The sequence below is a fragment of the Chiloscyllium plagiosum genome, chromosome 11, assembly GCF_004010195.1.
Source record: "Chiloscyllium plagiosum isolate BGI_BamShark_2017 chromosome 11, ASM401019v2, whole genome shotgun sequence".
NCBI classification, from domain to species: domain Eukaryota; kingdom Metazoa; phylum Chordata; class Chondrichthyes; order Orectolobiformes; family Hemiscylliidae; genus Chiloscyllium; species Chiloscyllium plagiosum.
In genome coordinates this window covers 22,422,291-22,443,529 of record NC_057720.1, presented here as the reverse complement: position 1 = coordinate 22,443,529, position 21,239 = coordinate 22,422,291, and the positions used below count along the sequence as shown (strand labels likewise).

The 21,239-nt window shown below is 40.4% G+C and overlaps 1 protein-coding gene and 1 long non-coding RNA gene across 6 annotated transcripts in view; one reads left to right on the top strand and one right to left on the bottom strand.

Annotated features, from left to right (window-relative positions):
* The window catches only part of LOC122554210 (dihydropyrimidine dehydrogenase [NADP(+)]-like), a 735,384-nt gene that overhangs the window by 370,290 nt on the left and 343,855 nt on the right, over window positions 1–21,239 (top strand). The window lies entirely within an intron of this gene.
* Window positions 1–21,239, bottom strand: part of LOC122554211 — a 301,535-nt gene that overhangs the window by 99,420 nt on the left and 180,876 nt on the right. For 3 of the 4 annotated variants that reach the window (XR_006312931.1, XR_006312935.1, XR_006312932.1), the window contains exon 3: window positions 14,216–14,308. This is a non-coding gene — a long non-coding RNA (uncharacterized LOC122554211). Of the gene's footprint in view, window positions 1–13,540; window positions 13,628–14,215; window positions 14,309–21,239 lie in introns of those variants that run through there. The other variant, XR_006312933.1, reaches the window with a different exon arrangement.

Sequence of the window (21,239 nt, the reverse complement as noted above, 5' to 3'; positions counted from 1 at the left end):
GAAGGATGAGGGGTGACTTGATCGAGGTTTATAAGATGATCAGAGGAATAGATAGAGTAGACAGTCAGAAACTTTTTCCCCGGGCACAACCGAGTGTTACAAGGGGACATAAATTTAAGGTGAAGGGTGGAAGGTATAGGGGAGATGTCAGGGTTGGGTTCTTTACCCAGAGAGTGGTGGAGGCATGGAATGCGCTGCCTGTGGGAGTGGTAGAGTCAGAATCTTTGGTGACCTTTAAGCGGCAATTGGATAGGTACATGGATGGGTGCTTAAGCTAGGACAAATGTTCAGCACAACATCGTGGGCCGAAGGGCCTGTTCTGTGCTGTATTGTTCTATGTTCTATGTTCTTCCTCCAGGCGTCAGGTGGCTTGGATTTAGCAGTGGAGGAGGCCCAGGACTTGCATGTCCTTGCTGGAGTGGGAGGGGGAGTAGAAGTGGTTGGCCACAGGACGCTGGAATTGTTTGGTGCATGTGTCTCAGAGCTGTTCCCTGACACCTTCTGAAGTTGTGCAAAAGTAAAGACAGACCTTTTAGAATGGAGACAAGGAGAAACTTCTTCAGCTAGACTGTGGCAAATCTGTGGAATTCACCACATAGAAGGCTATGAACGCTAGGTCATTGAGTATATTTGAAACTGAGTTAGATAGATTCTTGATTGTCAAGGGGATCAAGGATTACGGGGTGAATGGGGTTGAGAAACTTGTCAGCCATGATTGAATGGTGGAGCAGACTTGATGGGCTGAATAGCCTTATTTCTGTTCCTATGTCTTATGGTCTTCCTGAAGAAGGGCTTATGCCCGAAACGTCGATTCTACTGTTCCTTGGATGCTGCCTGACCTGCTGCGCTTTTCCAGCAACACATTTTCAGCTCTGATCTCCAGCATCTGCAGTCCTCACTTTCTCCTTATGGCCTTACGGTCTAACATTCTTTCTTATAGCAGAGCGACCAGAATTGAATGCAGTATCAATTGTGGCCTCACCGATGTTCTGTGCAGCCACAATATGACATCCCAACTCCTATTCTCAATTCACTGACCAATGAAGGCAGGCTTGCCAAATTTTTTCTTCATCACCCTGTCTATCTATGACTCCACTTTCAAGGGGCTATGCACCTGCACCCCAGGTCTCTTTATTCAGCAACATTCCCCAAGACCTACCCATAAGTGTATTAGTCCTGCCCTGGTTTGCCTTATCAAAATGCAACATCTCACATTTATCTAAATTGAACCCCATCTGCCATTCCTTGGCTCATTGGCCCATCTGATCATGGTCCCATTGTACTCTGAGATAACCTTCTTCGCTGTCCAATTCACCATACATTTTGGTGCAATCTGCAAATTTACTTACCATACCTCCTACATTCACATCCAGATAATTTATATAAATGATGAAAAGCAATGGACCCAGCATGAATCCTTGTGGCATGCCACTGGTCACAGGTCACTGGTGTCATTTATATAAATTATTTGGATGTGTATATGACATTTGATTTGCTGGTTGTTGGTACAGGGTCCTTTTGGTTCATTAGTAGCTGTTTCATTGTGTTGGTAGGCCAAGAGGTCAAAGAAGTCTGGTAGTCTCTCCACAGAATCTGCCAGACCAGCTGAGCTTTTTTGAGCAATTTCTGTTTTTGTTCCCAACAGTGTCTGCTTCATCTTGTTATTTCTTACCTCTATGAATATAATTCTACTTCTTCGCATCCAAGATCATCTCTTGCTATTCATGCTTATTGAAAAAATTACCTCAGTTTTCCAAGTTATTTATATTCTGTCTCCTGGCCTTGATCCTTATGCTGGCTTTTCTGTAAGAATCTCACATTTTTCCCAATATGTTGTCTTTGTTTGGCATGGACTGTCTCTCAACATAATGCAAACCCTCATCCATTTACCCTTTGATATATATTATGATTAGATTAGATTCCCTACAGTATAGAAACAGGCCCTTTGACCCAACAAGTCCACATCTGCCCCTCCAAAGAGTAACCCACCCAGACCCATTCCCCTACCCCGACTAATGGATCTCACACGATTGGCAATTTAGCACAGCCAATTCACCTGACCAACGTATTTTTGGACTGTGGGAGGAAACCGGAGCACCCGGAGGAAACCTGTACAGGCACGGAGAGAATGTGCAAACTCCACGCTGACAGTTTCCCGAGGCAGGAATCAAACCTGGGTCCCTGATGCCGTGAGGCAGCAGTGCTAGCCACTGAGCCACTGTGCCACCCATATTAGCTGATGATTGATCATTTCAGGGATTCTACACATGTTGGTAGCTTCCCTGATAATGTGTTTCCTCCCTCTCAGCAGATGTCACTCACAGCAGGATTGTTTGTACCTGTAATAACCATATCTCTGATGACACTAGCTGTCAGTTGTTCAGACTCTCATGATTCAGCAAGATGTGTCAGGTTAGACTGATCAAGGTTCCCTGTTTCCCCATTCTGTGATGTTGAGCACGTACCATTCAGAAGCAACACTAATAGAAAGTTGAAAGTATATTTTCAAAGCTTTCAAAATCTTTACTGTATGGATTCATCATTCCTCAGTTAGTTTTAGTGCAATACAGCTTCTAGCATGCTATCCTCAGGACCGATAACAGGGTTGATAAACTTATCTGCTCAATCTTTTAATCAATTCTGCAGTTATGTTATGTGTGGAAGGGACACTCCAATTCTCTCTCATAGCTCCTTTCATTTCCACAACAGCAGGATTGGGAAAATTCACAGCCATTCTGACTCACCCAGCAATTCAAAATTGCAGGGGTACAGTTTTAATTCTTCATGGGTATCTATTTATTTTATAGTAGCTGCTCCTGCGCTGTTCAGAAAATTCACTCAATCTCAACTTCACATTTCTAATATCATGTTTCATGCAATTGATTTAATGGCTGCTACAACATAAAATGAAAGCACTTACAACAAAGGTGGATCTCACACGACTACTGCAAGATGGCTATATGTACAAATATATTTCTCAAAACGTTACCCACATTTGACCTATACATGTCTAATTGTAAGCATTGTTTAACCCTGTCATCTGTTCTGACACAATATACTCACTCATACCTCTCGTGCAACCTTAACACACCACTCTGTACCCTGGCCAACATCTCTGTCTCAGGCTTGCTGCAGTGCTCCAGCGAAGCTCAGTGCAAGCTGAAAGAACAACACCTCATTTTGTACTTGGGGACCCTGCAGCCCTCCAGACTCAATATGGAGTTCAATAATTTTAGGGCCTGAACTCTCCTATGTCTTAGCCCCCTACCTCACACAACAAGCTTTGTTATAACATAGCTTGCCATTACACACTACCTATTATTAGCCACTAACAGTCTCCATTAACAGCTATTCATTCTCCTAGCCAGATCGGTATCCACTCCTTTGTCTGTCTAACTGTTCTCTCTCTTTGACCTCCATCTCCACCTATCATTTACTCCTTATCCCCTCCTCCATTCTATCTTCTGCATAAAACCATATTTTGCTGGCTAATATCAGTTCTGAGGAAGGGTCACCAGATCTGAAACGTAAATTCTGATTTCTCTTCACAGATGCTGCCAGACCTGCTGAGCTTTTCCAGCAACTTCTTTTTTTGTCTCATGTAGCTGACTTTGTTTTCATTCACAGGAAAATAAACCAAATTCCTTACAATTTAGTTACATCACCAAAGAGTCAAATTGTAACCGTAAAAATGACATGAAAACCCTCCATTATTGCAAGCATTCCTGCACAAAATAAGGATTTTCTTTCCCCAAAATCATGTCTGGGACTTTATTGCCCCAGGAATTAAGGCTAATAAAAATTAGGAAAACATTTAGAGAATGGCTTATCAGTTTAGAAAAAACTAAATTCTAAGAACATTGTTTAGGACATTTTAATTAGAAAATGCTCAGCATTGTTTTTTTTGAATTTTCCTTAACGACCTTGAATGATTGGGCCATATTCCCATGTGAATAGCTACTCAAACATTGTTTTACTGTTGCTCTGCTTATCTTTATTTGCCAGGTTTCTCTAATGGGTGATGTGATGCTGATTATTGTGGTAAAGAAATGCCTGTATTCTGATTGGTTGAGCGACAATAATAAATCCTTGATAATGCCACACTTCAGTGCAATAAAAAAATCGAAATTGTACAACTGTGCCAAAAATTGCAATATGTAAAAGTACATACAGTGATTACTTTTAAGCAATACTTGTTAACCCTATATTGTAGAGATGTAGAGACTATTCTATTTGTATTTGAGCAGTCCCTCATCATAGATGTATAAACTGTGGCTGTGTGTGTGTGTGTGTGTGTGTGTGGAGGAGGGAGAAGTGTATTTAAGAAGATGAACAGTGTCAAATTTCAGTAAAATCATCTGTACACTGTCAGAAAAAAACATTAATGAGCTGCTAAAGCTGAAATTACAAAGACTCCAGAAATTGGTTAAACATCACAGCTATTAAACTGTTTACTGAAGCATTACAGATATACTGCAGCTAATGAGCATCTCTGCTATTTAAACAAGTGCAAACTGAACAGACATTACATGGATGCATAATTAGTTAAGGCATTTTGAATTGATAAGAATTTTAGCTTTTTATCTGCTTTACATTTTCTCAATACCAAACATAGACAATCGTTATTACAGCACGTCTTGTATGACTCATAGATTTGAACCTTAATTTTGTCCTTAATTTGTTGTCTGTTCTTTTTCTCATTTGAGTCCCTGTAGCTTACTTCATACTGCCATGAACCCCAACAATAAAGATTAGGATCAAATAAACAGGCTACAAATGCCAGGAGAGACAGTGCAGTCCGTGTATCAGTCAGTAGGGAGCATGGAGTCAAAAATACACGAATGATGCAGTGCCTTTGGGACAACTGCTCCTTAATTGTTGAATGTTGCTGCACATAAATTACAATACAAGGTTAGCTCATTTGAATATTTAAATTTTGCCTGTGGCACCTTGCTTATTACTTGATTTGAGAATTCCGACACCTCAGAACTACCTAAAGGTTCTTCATGTTTTGGCAATGCAATTTAATTATAACGTCGCTGAAGAATTAGGGAACAGTATTTTGGAGTATGCTTGCCTCTGTTCGCAATAGCGCAATTTCAGCGGGGATCAGTTCACGCGCTTTGTTCTATGCATGTGCCGATGTCTCGCTGAAATATCCATGCCATTCTGTGCATGTGCCAATCCCCATGCCGTTCTGTGCATGTGCTGATGTCACGCTGAAATATCCATGCCATTCTGTGCATGTGCCAATCCCCATGCCGTTCTGAGCATGTGCTGATGTCACACTGAAATATCCATGCCATTCTGTGCATGTGCCAATCCCCATGCCATTCTGTGCATGTGCCAATCCCCATGCCGTGCATGTGCTGATGTTAGCTGCTGACAAAGCAATTCTCTGTGAGAGGTACTGTAGAGAGCAGCTTTCTGACATTTTGTAAATGTACTGTGTTAAATTTACTTCTGTTTCATTAATAAATATGATTTCAAACTTCATTCAGGCTGTGCTATACTTTGCGTTAGACTTTCGGGTGATTTTTGACCGATTGTGAGTGATTTTTTTGTTGGTCTGCCCCTAACCCCATAGACCCTATTATTTTTATTAAGCTGGGACACAACTATGGCATGAGAGGAGAGCTATCTGAATGCGTAAGCAATTTATGCCTGCAGGGATGGAGAAGGTGGCTGACCAAAACCGAGGCTCAACAGAGCCCAATGAAAGGGAGGGAAAACTGAGATTCAATTTTAAGAGTTCTGTTCTGTGAACTTCTGGAAAGGGTTGTTAAGCAAGCAGTGGGGTCTTCCGATTTACACAGTGCCTTATTGAGATTCAGAATCATTCGGTGTTGCAAACTGGACTTTGAAGATTCTCATACTGCCAATTCCCCAGATGATATTTAGCAACATTAACCTGTAGACAGCCAATTGGGTGCAAAATATGGAGCTGTCTCTCAATAAAAAGCTGATGAGGGCAAAGTCAATTGAAAATTGAGATTCATAATTTTTTGATATGAAAGAATCAAAGATTATGGAAACTAGGTGGGTGGTTAATGGATAGATAAGTTATGCTTTAATTAAATGGTGGAACAGATTCAAGGGCTAAATGGCATCCTTCTTTCCCATGTTTCTAAATGGTGGAAGTTTTTTAAAAAAATATAGACTCATTGACAGCAAAGTTTTTAATTGGAACGCTACAGGGACAAGCTGTTCCAAGATTTTGAATGCTAGAGGTTAATGAGTTGTTTTGTTTATGTTAAGCAAGACCATCTAGTAATGAGCCACTTATCACCACTTACCACTGAGCCTACTAGAATTTATTAGTGGCTCAGGAATTATATTATATTCCATCAGACATGTTCTTGCCCACTCACTAAGCCTGTGTAAATCCTCCTGAAGCTGATTTATATCTTCCTCACAAAACAGATATCCCCACTTAGCTGTGTATCTTCCACAAATTTGGAAATGTTACATGTATTCCCCACTTCATGTAACAGCTGGGGTTGCAAGTACTGAAACAAACACAGAGAAACACTGGAGAAACTCAACAGGTCTGGCAGAATCTGTGGAGAGAGAAACAGAGTTAACGTTTCGGTCTGGTATGACTCATCTTCAGCACTAACTGTTCTCATTGCTTCTCCTTGATCAATTTTGTTCCTCACATCCTCAAAGTCGCTAACAAAATCATCAAACATGAGTTCCCATTCACCAATCTATGCTGTCTACATGCACACAGAACATTATTATCCAAGTGTCCTTTTAGCTCATCTTTTACAACAGATTCTAGCAGTTTCTCTACCATTGGTATAAAGCTAACGGTTCTGTAATTCTGTGATGTCTCATTCCCTTTTTAAAACTTGTGGTGACATTTACTACTTTCCAATCTATAGGATGTACTTCAGAACCTGAGAATTTTGGAAGATAATCACCAATACATCAACTCTATGTAGCCACCTCTTGCTGGATGCAGAATATCAGGTCCTATGATCTGATCAACTTTTAGTCCCATTAATTTCTCCAGTCCCATGAATCACTGCCTATGGATTGGAAATTTGAAAATATCGGTTTGCTATTCAAGAAAGGAGGAAGATAGAAAACAAGGTGCTATTAGTCTAAGTTGCTACAGCGCAGTTTAGAGGGTAACAGAGGACTTTAAGTAAATCAGATTATGACTGGCCAGAATCAACATGGGACAGTACATAAAAATATAATCATGTCTGTTAGAGTTTGAGAGGTTCTGGCTAGCTGGGGAATGGCTAGCTGGGTAGATAAAGGGAAACCAGGGGATTTGTATATTTAGAATTTCAAAAAGATGTCACACAAGAGGTTGCACAGAGTTAAGGCTGGAGGGAATAATGTAAGAGTATGGATTGAGGGTTAGCTAGTGGACAGAAAACAGCAGGAATAAACAAGCCACTTTTAGGTTGGCAGGCTGAAACCATTGACTTTCTGAAAGTGCTTGGTTCTCGGCTATATTGAAGCTGCATCAGTGAGATGAGGAAACATAGAGTGTATTAGATATAAAACAAAATTAAACATGTTGGAACTGTGTTTTCATTGGGTCAGATAGCATTGGAGATTAAAAAAAAAACATCAGAAGGTCATAATCTTGAAATGTTCATTTTTGATTTCCAACTCCATTTGTATACAAGTCCGTGCTTGCCTCAATGACATTCCTGAGGAGTTCTATCCAAATAAAGAGATGTAGAATGCAATATAGATGGAGGATCATAAAGATGCCTCAGTATGGAAAGTGTTCACTCTCACCATTGTGTCTAAAGCCCTGTTTGTATCGATCCATTGTCATTTACCCTTAGGTTGCCTTGTACCACTGGTAGTTTAGATTAGAATGGTGCTGGAAAAGCACAGCAGTTCAGGCAGCATCTGAGGAGCAGTAAAATCGACGTTTCGGTCAAAAGCCCTTCATCGGATGCTGCCTGAACTGCTGTGCTTTTCCAGCACCACTCTAATCTAAACTCTGGTTTCCAGCATCTGTAGTCATTGTTTTTACCTTGTACCACTGGTATCTTGTCCACAGCCTCCACTATAACAATTAACTATTGTAGTCCAACCTGCATTCACCTTTCAATGACCAATGTCTCAGTCTCTCTGTTTATATATTATTAAAATGATTTACTCTGACCTTTAATCTCCCTCCAAGATGTGTTAAAAGTACTAACTTCTTGAGCTTCCTGTACCTTTTTTTCTATAATTCTTGATGTAGCTCCCCTATTCCACATTTCAATTTTCTTCACAGCTTTTATTTCAGGGTGACATTGTTTATCCAAAATAACTGGTATCCTTTCTTTGTATGAATGGGTTTGGAATGTTGGCTCCATTGTTTTCATTCAGCAGCTGTTCAGATTGTTCATTTCCAAACTAAGTTTGAAAACAATGATAAACACACCTTAGTACAAGTCAGTTTGCTAAACTTCAAAAATGGTGAATATTGATTATTGCTCAGAGAGATATTAGCATATCTATTTGATTCATGAATTGAGTGTTTGTACAAATATTTCCTTTGTTAAAGGCTTTAATAATTATTATAGGAAACCGCCCCTTTTGTATTAAATCTCCAATTCATATGGACTTTGAAAGGAATCTTTTAGATAACAACAATATGAATTTAAACCAATGTAAAAAGCAACATGAAAAATGAAAAAGATGGAAATATAAACTGGAAGCAGTAAATTATCTCTTCATATTCAATTTTGATTAAGTGAAAACTGAGTAAATTTCAGATCCAGTCAAATATATATATTTCCAATATGTACTAAAACAAAGTCATGTAGGCAACTGGCTAGTATATAAAAGAATGATAGCATTCAAAGATATGCAGAAATTAAGTAGCTAAACATCAGAAATGACTCAGTGGCACTGGGCACATAATCTTGAACAGAATGAAATGTTATCCATTAATAAAGTAGAAAAGGAAAATGATATGTCTGTGCATATTGGCTATTCAATTATCATGTCAGCTCAAGTTATTCAGACCATGAATACATTATCAATGAGACCATATTTGGAACAGTTTGTGCACTTTAGATTATTCTGTCTTCATAGAGCTATTTATATGGTAAAGAAATTTCAAAGAAGAACAGCAAATATGATTCAAGATAGAAGGATCTAAATTAATGTGGAGAGACTTTCTGAATGGAATTTGTTTGCATGGGAGAAAAGTAGATGAAAGGAGATAGGTTTTCAAAATGCTGAAAGATGGTGAAAACACAAGAAGATGATATACAAGACAGTGGTGTTGGGTGGAACAGCTCTGCGGTGAAACATATATTTTTTTTGGTTAAGTGTCAGTTTTGTTGAGTTTCATAAAGGACTTTCCTCTGTAAAGCCTAACAAATTTTCACATCACATCTTATCAAAAGCACCTAATTCATTATCCACCCCATCCATATGGTGCGTAATTTGTCCAACTCTAATTCCTTTCTACTCCTTGCAACTGATGGAAATCCTGGATTGGACTGGAAACACTGGCAAGTACACCATCTTCAAAAGACCATTGTGCACTTGGACAAGTGCTATTAATCCTGACATGGCTCCTGCCATTGCTTGAAAATTGGCATCCCTCTTTGTGGGCAGTGACCTGGGGAATTGAGTTTGAGGCGATGGTGCAGAGGTGGGGCAACCTCTTCCATTAACATGGGCAGTGGAGGACACAACACCAGCCTTGTGAGAGGTTGCCACCCGAGTCAGTCTCAGCTGTCTGGAGGAATGCACAGCACTTTAGTAAGGGGGTCAATGACATTCTCCTCTCTGCCAGTGTAAGTGGCACTAATTCTCCAACACCTTTTACTCACTCTAACTCTGCAACTGCATCCACCAAGCTCTACCACTCTCACAATTGCCTGCAACATCTTCCCTCGCTCACTCTCACCACCCTATAACACCAATCCTGCATGCCAACTAAATTTCCTGAACACACCATCTCACCTGCACCAACAGTAACAGCTGTGGCACCGATTTTCATCTCTCTTTCACACCTGCCTCTTTCTCATTCCAACAGGAAAACAGCCCACAGCAGAGCAAAAAGACTTAAGACAGGTGGTGTGCTGCCTGACATTTGGTTCTTCACCTTTTATAAGGAGAGGATCCAGACTCTGATTACCCTGGGTAGCTGACTCTTGGCCTGGAATTGGAGGCTGCGGGCTTAGCGTGACAGAAGCTGCTGAGTAAGGTCTATCTCCCTTGACTTCACAAAGGACTGCTAACCACCCTGACAAGTGTCCTGGTTTTGTGTCTGTGCTAAATGGCAAAACAATGAATTGTATTGAATTGAATTTATTGTCACGTGTACCGAGACACAGTGAAAAGCTTTGTCTTGCGAGCTACACAGGCAGATCACAGAGTTAAGTAGCATAGATCAGTAAATAATAGGTAAACAGCGGCAAAAACTAAAACACAGGTACAGGCAAATGTAAAGAGTTTGAGAGTCCATTTAGCATTCTAACAACAGTCGGGTAGAAACTATTTTGGAAAGCTGATGATGTGTGCGTGTACATGCTTCTGTACCTTCTTCCCAGTAGTAGAAGTTGTAGAAAAACATTGACAGGGTGGGATGTATCTTTAAGAATGCTGGCGGCCTTTCCTTGACAACGGGTCTGGTAGATGGCCTTTGTAATTGTCTGGGTTGAGTTCACCACTCCTTGTAACCATCATTGATCTTGAATGGTACAGTTGCCATCCCAGGTGGTGATACATCTGGACAGAATGCTCTTGATAGTGTGCCTATAAATGTTGGCAAGTGTATTTACCGTCATGCCAAATTTCCTCAGCTGCCTGAGGAAGAAGACACCGGTGCATTCACATGAAGAGTCCAAGAAAGCTTGTTGTGGATGACCACTCCCAGGAGCTTGACAGTCTTCACTCATTCCACCTCTATGTTGTTATGTGTAGGGGGGCACGAGTAGCATCCCACCAAAAGTCAATAATGAGTTCTTTGGTTTTGCTGGCATTGATAGCTAGGTTGTTCTCAATGCACCATTTTTCTAGGCCTTTCATCTCCTGTCTGCTTCGTCACTATCTGAGATTCGACCGACTATGCTGGTGTCATCAGTGAACTTGTAAATGGCACTTGTCTGGTATTTGGCGACACAGTCATGGGTATATGATGCGGGGGCTGAGTACGCACCTCTGGGGTCTCCAGTGTTGAGAGTTAGTGAGAATAAAATATTGTCTCCAATCTTCACTGATAATGGCCTGTGGGTCAGGAAACTGAGGATTCAGTTGCAGAGAGTGGGGCTTAGTCTGAGATCAGTAAGTTTAGTAAGCAGTCTCGAAGGGATAATAGTGTTGAAGGCTGAACTGTAGTCAATGAGTAGGATTCTTCTGTAGCCTGTTCTTGGTGTGAAGACATTCTAGGGAGGCATAAAGGGCAAGTGATAATGCATCTGATGTGGATCTGGCAAATTCTGGAGTTGATTCATGGCGAAATGATTAATGGAGTTGATACTGGCGAATCCTCTTGCAAAGATGCCTATCTTGAAGGAGTTCTCCTCCTCTCTCTACAAGGATTTCAGTGAGTCTCTGCAACCCCCAGGCCATCTCCTCTGCCCTCAAGCTCTTCAATCACGTCCTGACTACCTATTGTACTCTTAGCTACCTTCTCCCAGCCCCAACCCCCTCCCATTTATCTCTCCACCCCAGAGGCTCCCTGCCTCATTCCTGATGAAGGACTTTTGCCTGAAATATCGATTTTCCTGCTCCTCGGATGCTGCCTGACCTGCTGTGCTTTTCCAGCACCACTCTAATCTGGAGTTGATTAATGCCATGACCAGCCTTTCAATGCATCAGTATAATGAGGCCAGTATCTCTGGCTAAGGGGGCAAGATACTAAAAGTCAACGCAGTGATTCTGTGAGCATCCATGTAAGCTCAAACTGGGTATCTGCTAAGAAAATAAGCAACCAGGCCAAAGAGATAACCTGGTCCAGTCCATGATCTCAGTGTGTGTCCCTGAGCATGAAGTACCCTTACTCCAGCACTAAAATAGTAGTTGCCATGGTGAATCATTGAAGTACAGAAATGTATTGCAAATGCATCAAATGTGCTATGAGGGTTCTTAGAGGCTGGCACATGTCAGATGTCTATGTCCATGGGTGTGGACCGCATGTGGCTTGGAATGGGCCCTGGGATTTTCTGAGGAAAAGTACACTGGCATTGAAGGCAGTCCACTAGGCTAATCCCTGCTATGGAGAGATTGTCTTATGAGAAGACGTTTAGTAGGTTGGTCCTACACTTATAGTCATAGAGTCATACAGCATGGAAACAGCCCATGCCAAACTTACTCCTAAACTAAACTCGTCACACCTGTCTGCTCCTGCCCCATATCCCTCCAAACCTTTCCTATCCATGTACTTATCCAAATGTCTATTAAATGTTGTAACTGTGCGCACATATACTACTTGCTCAGGATGTTTATTCACCTGAGAACCACCCCCTGTGTAAAAAAATGCCTCTAAATCTCTCTTTTCTCACCTTAATAATGTGTCACCTGGTCTTGAAATCCCCCATCCTAGGGCCTCATGATATTATTAACATCCATAAGGTCACCTCTCAAGCCTCCTCCTCACCAGTGGAAAAAGATCCCAGTCCATCCAGCCTTTCTTTATAACTCAAATCTCCACACCTGGCAACACCCTGTTAAATCTCTTTTTAAACATCTCCAGCTTAATAATATCCTTTCTATAACTGGGTGACCAGAACTGGACACAGTACTCTAGAAAAAGCCTCACCAATGTCTTATGCAACTGCAACATGAATTCCCAACTCCTATCCTCAAAGGATTGAGCGATGAGTTCAGGAAAATGAGACGCAACCATACTGAAACATCCAGGTCTTGTGAAAAGATCGTTTCCCCATGTGGAAGGGTCCGAGACTAGAAGGTGCAAACTCAGAATAAGACATTCCCCTTTTATGCAAAAGATAACAAGGGTACTTTTCTCTCAGAAGGTAGTGAATCTGTGCAATTCTTTACCAAAGGGAGGTGTTAAGGCTGTGTCATTGATATATTCATGGCTGAGATAGACAGATTTGAAATCAATAAGGGAATCAAGGGTTATGAAGAAAAGACAGGAAATTAGAGTTGAAGGTTATCAGATGAGCCATGATCACATTGAATGGTGGAGCAGACTCGGTGGGCTGAACGGCTTGCTTCTGTTGTAGATCTTGTATTGATGCTTGATGTCCAACATGGACGTCCTAAATATTTTGGGAGTGCTCCTGAAGACTTCCTTCCAACAAGCGATTCTTCATCACAACTCCTTATCTTCCCAATGAGAAGCTGTTGTCATGAGTAGAACTGTGCACACAGAGTTGGATTAGGGGAGCTATTTTTAGTAATGGTGTTGAGAACACACATCTGTAAATGTATTAGCCATAGAAAAATGTTTTTTTGGATGGCATAGCTACAATGCTCATTGTCTGTTTCTAGCTGTACTTAGAGTCATAGAATTGTAGAGTCATAAAGTTATATAGCACTTCAGTCCAGCTCATCCATGATATCCTAAAATTAACTAATCCCACTTGCCTGTATTTGGTCCATGTCCCTGTAAACCTTTTCTATTCATGTGTCTTCCTCTCCAACAGTTTCACTTTCTGAAGTCTAAGTCTTATAAAACCTGGAATTGTTTTAAATGGTATTAAAAATAAATAAAATGGGAAAGATGCATTTGCAATTAGTCATTGAGAGAATCATTTGGATGCCTCTTGGGTTAGTCTTTACACAGTGTACGTTCGAGCTGCAGAAACTATAAGAGCTCCCATTGCAATATAGGTGGCATTTACAACAACTACTCTCTATATACATATGATTTTATTGCAAGGTCCATGCACAAAAACATCAAATTTGTTGTCTGACCTTGTAAACGGCAATGATTATTTATATTTTTGAAGACTCTATAAATAATATTCTCTATTGTCTTCTCAAATATAAATATACACTGCAGCAAATAATATTGACACTATTAATGCAGATGCTTGTTTCAAACTATTACTGTTGAAAAATTGCAAAAATAATTGCTTGTTGAATTGTGATACAAAGCTGCATTCAAAGGAAAGCTCACATATTAATTAAAAATAAATGTAATTTTGATATGCATTTTTCAATTTGTGACATCTGAACAAAATAATATTGGAAAAAATAAAACATGTCCTTGGGAGTTACATTCATTCAATTAACCAAGGAATTGATGGTTAGGAATACTTACAATTTGCTTTTTGACTTTTTAATTCATTCAGTAGTGCACCATCTGAATTCCAATGTTAAATTCCTTTTCTTCCAGAGCAGCAGGGCAAAGATACTAAAAGCAACAAAGAAAGATTGTCATAAAAATGGATTTGCAAGGCTATTTCCGACATTACAAGTTGACCTTGTGACATTTGAAGCCCTGTAAAAACATTTTAAATCTGAAATGTTCAAGCTTATATGAAGCTCACAAAATTAAAAGCCAGAGGCAGGATCTGACAAATTCAACTGTGGCCTTAAAGAGGTTCACTTGTAACAATTCCCCTAGGATAGGATGAAAAGTGTGTCATCTAGTGTTGAGAAACCTCTTGTGTTATGCTCGGATATTGTGGTGCCAGTCTAAAGAAAAAATGCATCAGTAAAACTTTTTCTTTTTTAGTTTTGGCTCTATTAATATGCATAACAAAACAAGTTCCATTTTGAATTCCAAATCAAATGTGCAATTACATATCTTTTGACAGTACATTTATTTTGCACGGTCTGCGCCTCATTGCTAGAATTCCTTCATCTCTCTTACCCTGCCTTTGTTCCTGATCTATTGAAATTTATTCGTCTTGATGCACTGTCTTTTCTGTCCTCATTCCTCAATGGTCCGCTGTTTAAAGTCTCAGCTTCTTTTCCCTTGTGAAGGCATTATTCTGTTTGTTTGTCCATTTCTCTCTCTTTTGAACTAACAACACTACTACCTTATTTGTGTGTAATTACAGTGCTGTAATGCAACACTTACAGTGGTTATTAGAATTCCATATTTGATACAGACTATTGAACAAGTCTTTTCAATACCACACAAAAGGACAGGAAGAAAGAGCTAAATTGGCTCTCACAACCACTAAGCACTTTCCAGCCAGTGAAGTGTACTCATTGCTATAATGTAAAAAAATGCAACAGTTAATTTAAACACATCATAGTTCCCACAAGCTGCAATGAGACAATGCTCAGAATATCTGTTTCAGTTGTGATAGGTAAAGGATAACTCAGGACCTTCAGTCCTGATGAAGGGCTTTTGCCCGAAACGTCGATTTTCCAGCTCCTCGGATGCTGCTGGACCGGCTGTGCTTTTCCAGCACCACAATAATCTGGACTCTGATTTCCAGCATCTGCAGTCCTCACTTTTGCCAAGGATAAATATTAGCCATTTCTTTGAAACTGCGTCTGAAAGACATTGTCACCAAGTATTGTACTCCCTCAGAGTATCAGCATTGTGTGCACTGGAAAGGAAATTGAACCCATTTAGTTCATCAAATTTTCAAAGTGGAGATGGGGGAAACTGAAAAATTCCATGCCTTAACACCCTGCACCTCAAATGGACAGATGGTGAACTTTGCCCCGAACATTTGGTGCTAAGTGCCTCCAAAAGACAAGATCTATCTACCTGGTGGCCATGACAATGAGAGTATATGGTAGCCATTTGATGATTGTCACTGTCTTGCTTGAATGAGATTTCAGACTTGGACAGGTAGCTCCATACTATAAATGTACTGTATATCAGATCTTGTACATGGAGAATACACTCAAAAATGCATCATGTGACAATAGTTGCAGAATAAGGGAATAATCCTAGAGTGGTTAAATGTGGATACAAGCCTGCGAGTAGATTATTTTATGTTGTCACCCTCAAACCCCTTTGAACCATGTAAATTTTCAGAAGTTGAGCAGCAAGTAGAGATTTAGTTGTTGATAGTGCTGTGCTGGGGAAAACCACACTCTGGGTCAGATGCTGTTGTAATTAGATTAGATTAGATTAGATTACTTACAGTGTGGAAACAGGCCCTTCGGCCCAACAAGTCCACACCGACCCGCCGAAGCACAATCCACCCAGACCCATTCGCCTACATTTACCCCTTCACCTAACACTACGGGCAATTTAGCATGGCCAGTACACCTAACCTGCACATCTTTTGGACTGTGGGAGGAAACCAGAGGAAACCCACGCAGACATGAGGAGAATGTGCAAACTCCACGCAGACGGTTGCCCAAGGCAAGAATTGAAAGGGTCTCTGATGCTGTGAGACAGCAGTGCTAACCACTGCGCCACCATGCCACCCCCACTGTTTTAGTTTAAATATGCTGCAGTTCTGGTGTAAATGGCAGAATAAAGTTATCATCTCAAAGGTTAAAACAAAAGTGGAAATTAAATCAAATTCTATTAAGTAATAAATAATAAAAATCAAAAAATAAAAATAAAATGAACAACAAATACAGAAAGAATAATGAACAATGACTTCATATGCTTTGTTCACTAAGGCTCCAACACTCTGAAGACAAACCTTTGTGTATTTGCTGCAGCAGACCCTGAGGTTGCTGTGAGAGGTCCATATCTTGATTGAGATCATTCTCAGTAGACAGTAAGGTCAGCAAGGGTCAACCACAAATATGGTTTTATGAGTTTCAACTTTGGGAAGCTTTTTTCACTACCTGCTACCAGTAAGCCCATGGTTAATGGAATCCATGTGGTTTAAATGCTGTCATGAAGTTCATTACTGTAAATAAATTGCAGAACATCTTGAGGAACAGCACAGCCCATTGGTCGCAGGCTCTGGAGTAGCTAAATCCTTCATATTGATCTCCTTTTTGCCAATAGGGAGAGGAAGCTCGACATGCTTCACGCATGAGGGAAACTTGAAGTCAGTGAGGGTATTGAATTTATTGCTGAATTCGAAGAATAAGAGCCTTATTTCACAATGTTGGAGTTGGAAAACCTTTGCAATACTTGTGACTGCACTGCAAGAGAAATTGCGTTTTGTCAAGCTGTCCAGCTGAAAGCTATTTCAACAGTTGGTCTATCAAAACTGAGAAAAGGAGTCTGCTTTAGTGACACAGGAAGAGGAAAAGCACAATCATCCTGTTGAAGCTGCTGTACAGGATAGTTAGATCATAACTGGTCACCAACATTAATAGCAGTTCTCTGTGCTACCCTCATATTCCTTGTTGTTATTATTATCTAAAAATCTCTCGATTTTTGCCTTGAACGCATTCACTCTTTTACCTCCTCAGAGTGAAGAAATACCTCTCCATCCTAGTTTGAAATGGCTTGACCCTTATTCTGATGTTATGTTCCCGATGTCTAGCCTCAAACTTCCTAACTACATCTACCCTTGAATTTCATGTAAGAATTTCTAAGTTTCAATGAGATCATCTCTCATTCTTCAAAACTCTAGAAAACGCAGATCCAGTTTCTTTAAGTTCTGTGCATAGGTCTTCCTAAGACTGTTCCACACTTTCAAGGAATAGGGCAGTTAGCCTCATTTGCCCTCTCTCTATGGCATCTACATCTTTCTTTAGATAAGAAGATCAAAACGGTACACAATACTCTAGGTGCAGTGTCATCATACATACATTTATGTATGTATGATGACACTGCACTGAGAGTATTGTGCTCGATACATTTGCAACAAGACATCTGACTCAAAGGTAGAAGACAGAGGGTGGTGGTGGAGGGTTGTTTTTCAAACTGGACGCCTGTGACCCGTGGAGTGCCACAAGGATCAGCGCTGGGTCTACTACTTTTCATGATTTGTATAAATGGTTTGGATGTGAGCATAAGAGGTACAGTTAGTAAGTTTGCAGATGACACCAAAATTGGAGGAGTAGTGGACAGCGAAGAAGGTTACCTCAGATTATAACGGGATCTTGATCAAAAGGGCCAGTGGGCTGAGAAGTGGCAAATGGTTTTTAATTTAGGTACATATGAGGTGCTGCATTTTGGGAAAGCAAATCTTAGCAGGACTTATACACTTAATGGTAAGGTCCTAGGGAGTGTTGCTGAATAAAGAGACCTTGGAGTGCAGGTTCATAGCTCCTTAAAAGTAGAGTCACAGGTAGAGAGGATAGTGAAGAAGGCATTTGGTATGCTTTCCTTTATTGAGTACAGGAGTTGGGAGGTCATGTTGCAGCTGTACAGGACATTAGTTAGGCCACTGTTGGAATATTGCATGCAATTCTGGTCTCCTTCCTGTTGGAAAGATGTTGTGAACTTGAAAGGGTTCAGAAAAGATTTACAAGGATGTTGCCAGGGTTGGAGGATGTGAGCTTTAGGGAGCGGTTGAATAGGCTGGGCTGTTTTCCCTGGAGTGTTGGAGGTTGAGGGGTGACCTTATAGAGATTTGTAAAATCATGAGGGGCATGGATAGGATAAATAGGCAAGATATTTTCCCTGAGACAGGGAGTCCAGAACTAGAGGGTATAGGTTTCGGGTGAGAGGGGAAAGATATAAAAGAGACCTAAGGGGCAACCTTTTCACGCAGAGGGTGATACATGTATGGAATGAGCTGCCAGAAGAAGTGGTGGAGATTGGTACAATTGCAACATTTTAAAGGCATCTGGATGGGTATATGAACAGGAAGAGTGTGGAGGGATATGGGCCGGGTGTTGGCAGGTGTAACTAGATTGGGTTGGGATATCTGGTCGGCATGGACGAGTTGGACTGAAGGGTCTGTACATCTCTATGACTCTATGAATCTATCTTTGCTCCTGTACTCAAATCCCCTTGTGTTCAGGGATGAAGGGCTCAAGAATGTTGGAAGAAAGTGAGAACAGGATACTGAGTGGGATGATCAACCATGATTATATTGAATGGTGGAGCAGGCTCAAGGAGTTTAATGGCCTACTCCTGCTCCTATCGCCTGTGTTTATATGTAACATACGTATACGATAAACTTTCTGAATTGCTTACTGCACCTGTACAAGATTTTCGTGATTAATGAACAAAGTCTTTGGTTACCAACATTGCCCAAACCCTATCTATGAAGCATGCTACCTGTCTATTTTGTCTAGCATTAACTTAACATTAACGTTAAATTTCCTCTGTCATGTATCTGTCCATTCACTTGGAGTGCCCAGGTTCCTTTGAAGCTTCCTTGTCTTCTCAAAATTTTTAAGTCATTAAGAACTGGAAATATGATATTTGCTCACCATCATTTACATAGATTGTGGACAGTTGTGGATTCAGCACTGATCCTTGCAATGCTCCATTGGTAACAGTGTGCCATCTTGCGAATGACCTATTTATTCCTATCCTCTTTTTCTTCATCTGTTAACTAATTCTCAGGCCATAACCAAATACTGTACTCCCTTCCAATGTCATGCCCTCCAATTCTGTTTACTAACCTTTTGCGCCTGTGAGAGAAGAAAAAATTTAGAATACAAACCATAGAACTGTACAGCACAAGAATAGGCCCTTTGGCCTACGATGTTGTGCCAAACGTGATGCCAAATTAAGCGAATCCCTTCTGCCTACCCTTGGTCCATGTCTCTTGTATATACATGTTCTTATCTAAAAGCCCTGTAAATCCCTCTATTGTATTTGCCTCCACCATTATCCTGGCAGCACATTCCAGACTCCTGCCACTGTCTGGACTTAAGATGTTAAGTTATTTATTTGCCAAACTCTTTACAAAACTAAACAACTGTGTCTGAGAGAATCAAAGAGACGCTTTGCCAGCATTTACAAGATCTTTGTTTGTTCACATAATCCATATGACTATCATTATATCATTATTAATGATTGTTGGTTTCATGATTAGCAGTTGCTGTCATACTATTGCCACTAGTAATCCAGAGACCTGGGCTTATATTCTGAAGACAAGTAGTGAAATTTGAATTCATTTGACAAAAGAACTGTTTAAAAAAAGTCTTGTTTTGTTTAGTCTAAAGTCAATTATTTTAAAACCCATCTGATTCACTGATGTCCTTCAGAGAAGGAAAATGTGCCACTCTCATCTGGTCTGCCCACATGTGACTGTAGACTCAACATAATGTGATTGATACTGAACTCAACCATTCAGTGCAAGGGCAATTGGGGATGGACAACAAATTCGGGCCACATCCCAGAAGAAATAAAAAAATAAAAATCTCTGTGTGATGATAGTAGGCTGTAAGTTCTCAGTTTTATTGACAGCTGAAAAGGATTGTCATTAACAGATTTTGACATGAAGCCAATAATACAACTGCTTATTTTTACAAGGGCTTGAATATTTCAGAGGGTTTCAGCCATTTCAATGGGGATTCATGACTGGAGGTATTTTTATTATATAGTAGAGTCTATAATAGATGCCTGGAATTTTATTGTGCTTCATCACAATAACTCCTGAGATTAGTCCACAGTGAATACTGGATGAGTTAGCATAGAAGTTGCCACAGTTAAGATTGGATTGTCGTGAGTTGGTATTGAGGTGACATGGAGTTATAATGGGGCATTAGAATGAGTGGGGCAGATGAGTAGTCATGGAAGTGGCATGGGATTTGGGGATGCTTTTTTTTTTAGCTAATTAAGAAAATGAGATTAGAATAGTTAGGTTCTTATTTTTGAGTCAAAGTAACAGAGATTTGCGGTGAGCCTTTTAAGCAGCTGGAGTCATTTAGTGGCCTCTGAACAGCATCTATGGCAGCATCTCAACTCCACACCTACTCTCCATTTCCCCCCTCCCTCCACCTGACTAGAGGTCCCACCATTAAGGTGAACTTTTCATGAGGAAGGAGATTTCCAGACTCTTGCTATCTGACGTTGCAGTAAAAGTCAGGCCCGTTATGTCAATGCAGAAAGAAGATCCATCCAGTGCCTCAGAGTTTCATCCTTCTCTATAATGTGTTGCAGATATTCACATACTGTTTCAGTTTTTAAACGGTTCTTTCACAGCCAGTCAGAGTGTCAATGGTTGGAACTTGAATCTTGGATTGTTATCTATTTTATCTTCACATTTATGTCTGAACTTATGTTACTTATGATGAATGCAAAGGGATTAGTTTAAACTTGAGATCAAGACTTTGACACTCTCAGCTATTTTCTTAATTATTGTTCGAGTTTTTTTCTACCTGACGGTTTGTCACATTAGATTAGATTCCCGACAGTGTGGCCCTTCAGCCCAACAAGTCCACACTGACCCTCTGAAGAGTAACCCATCCAGGCCCATTCCCCTACTAACTCATCTATCACTATGGGCAATTTAGCATGGCCAATTCACCTGACCTGCACATCTTTGGACTGTGGG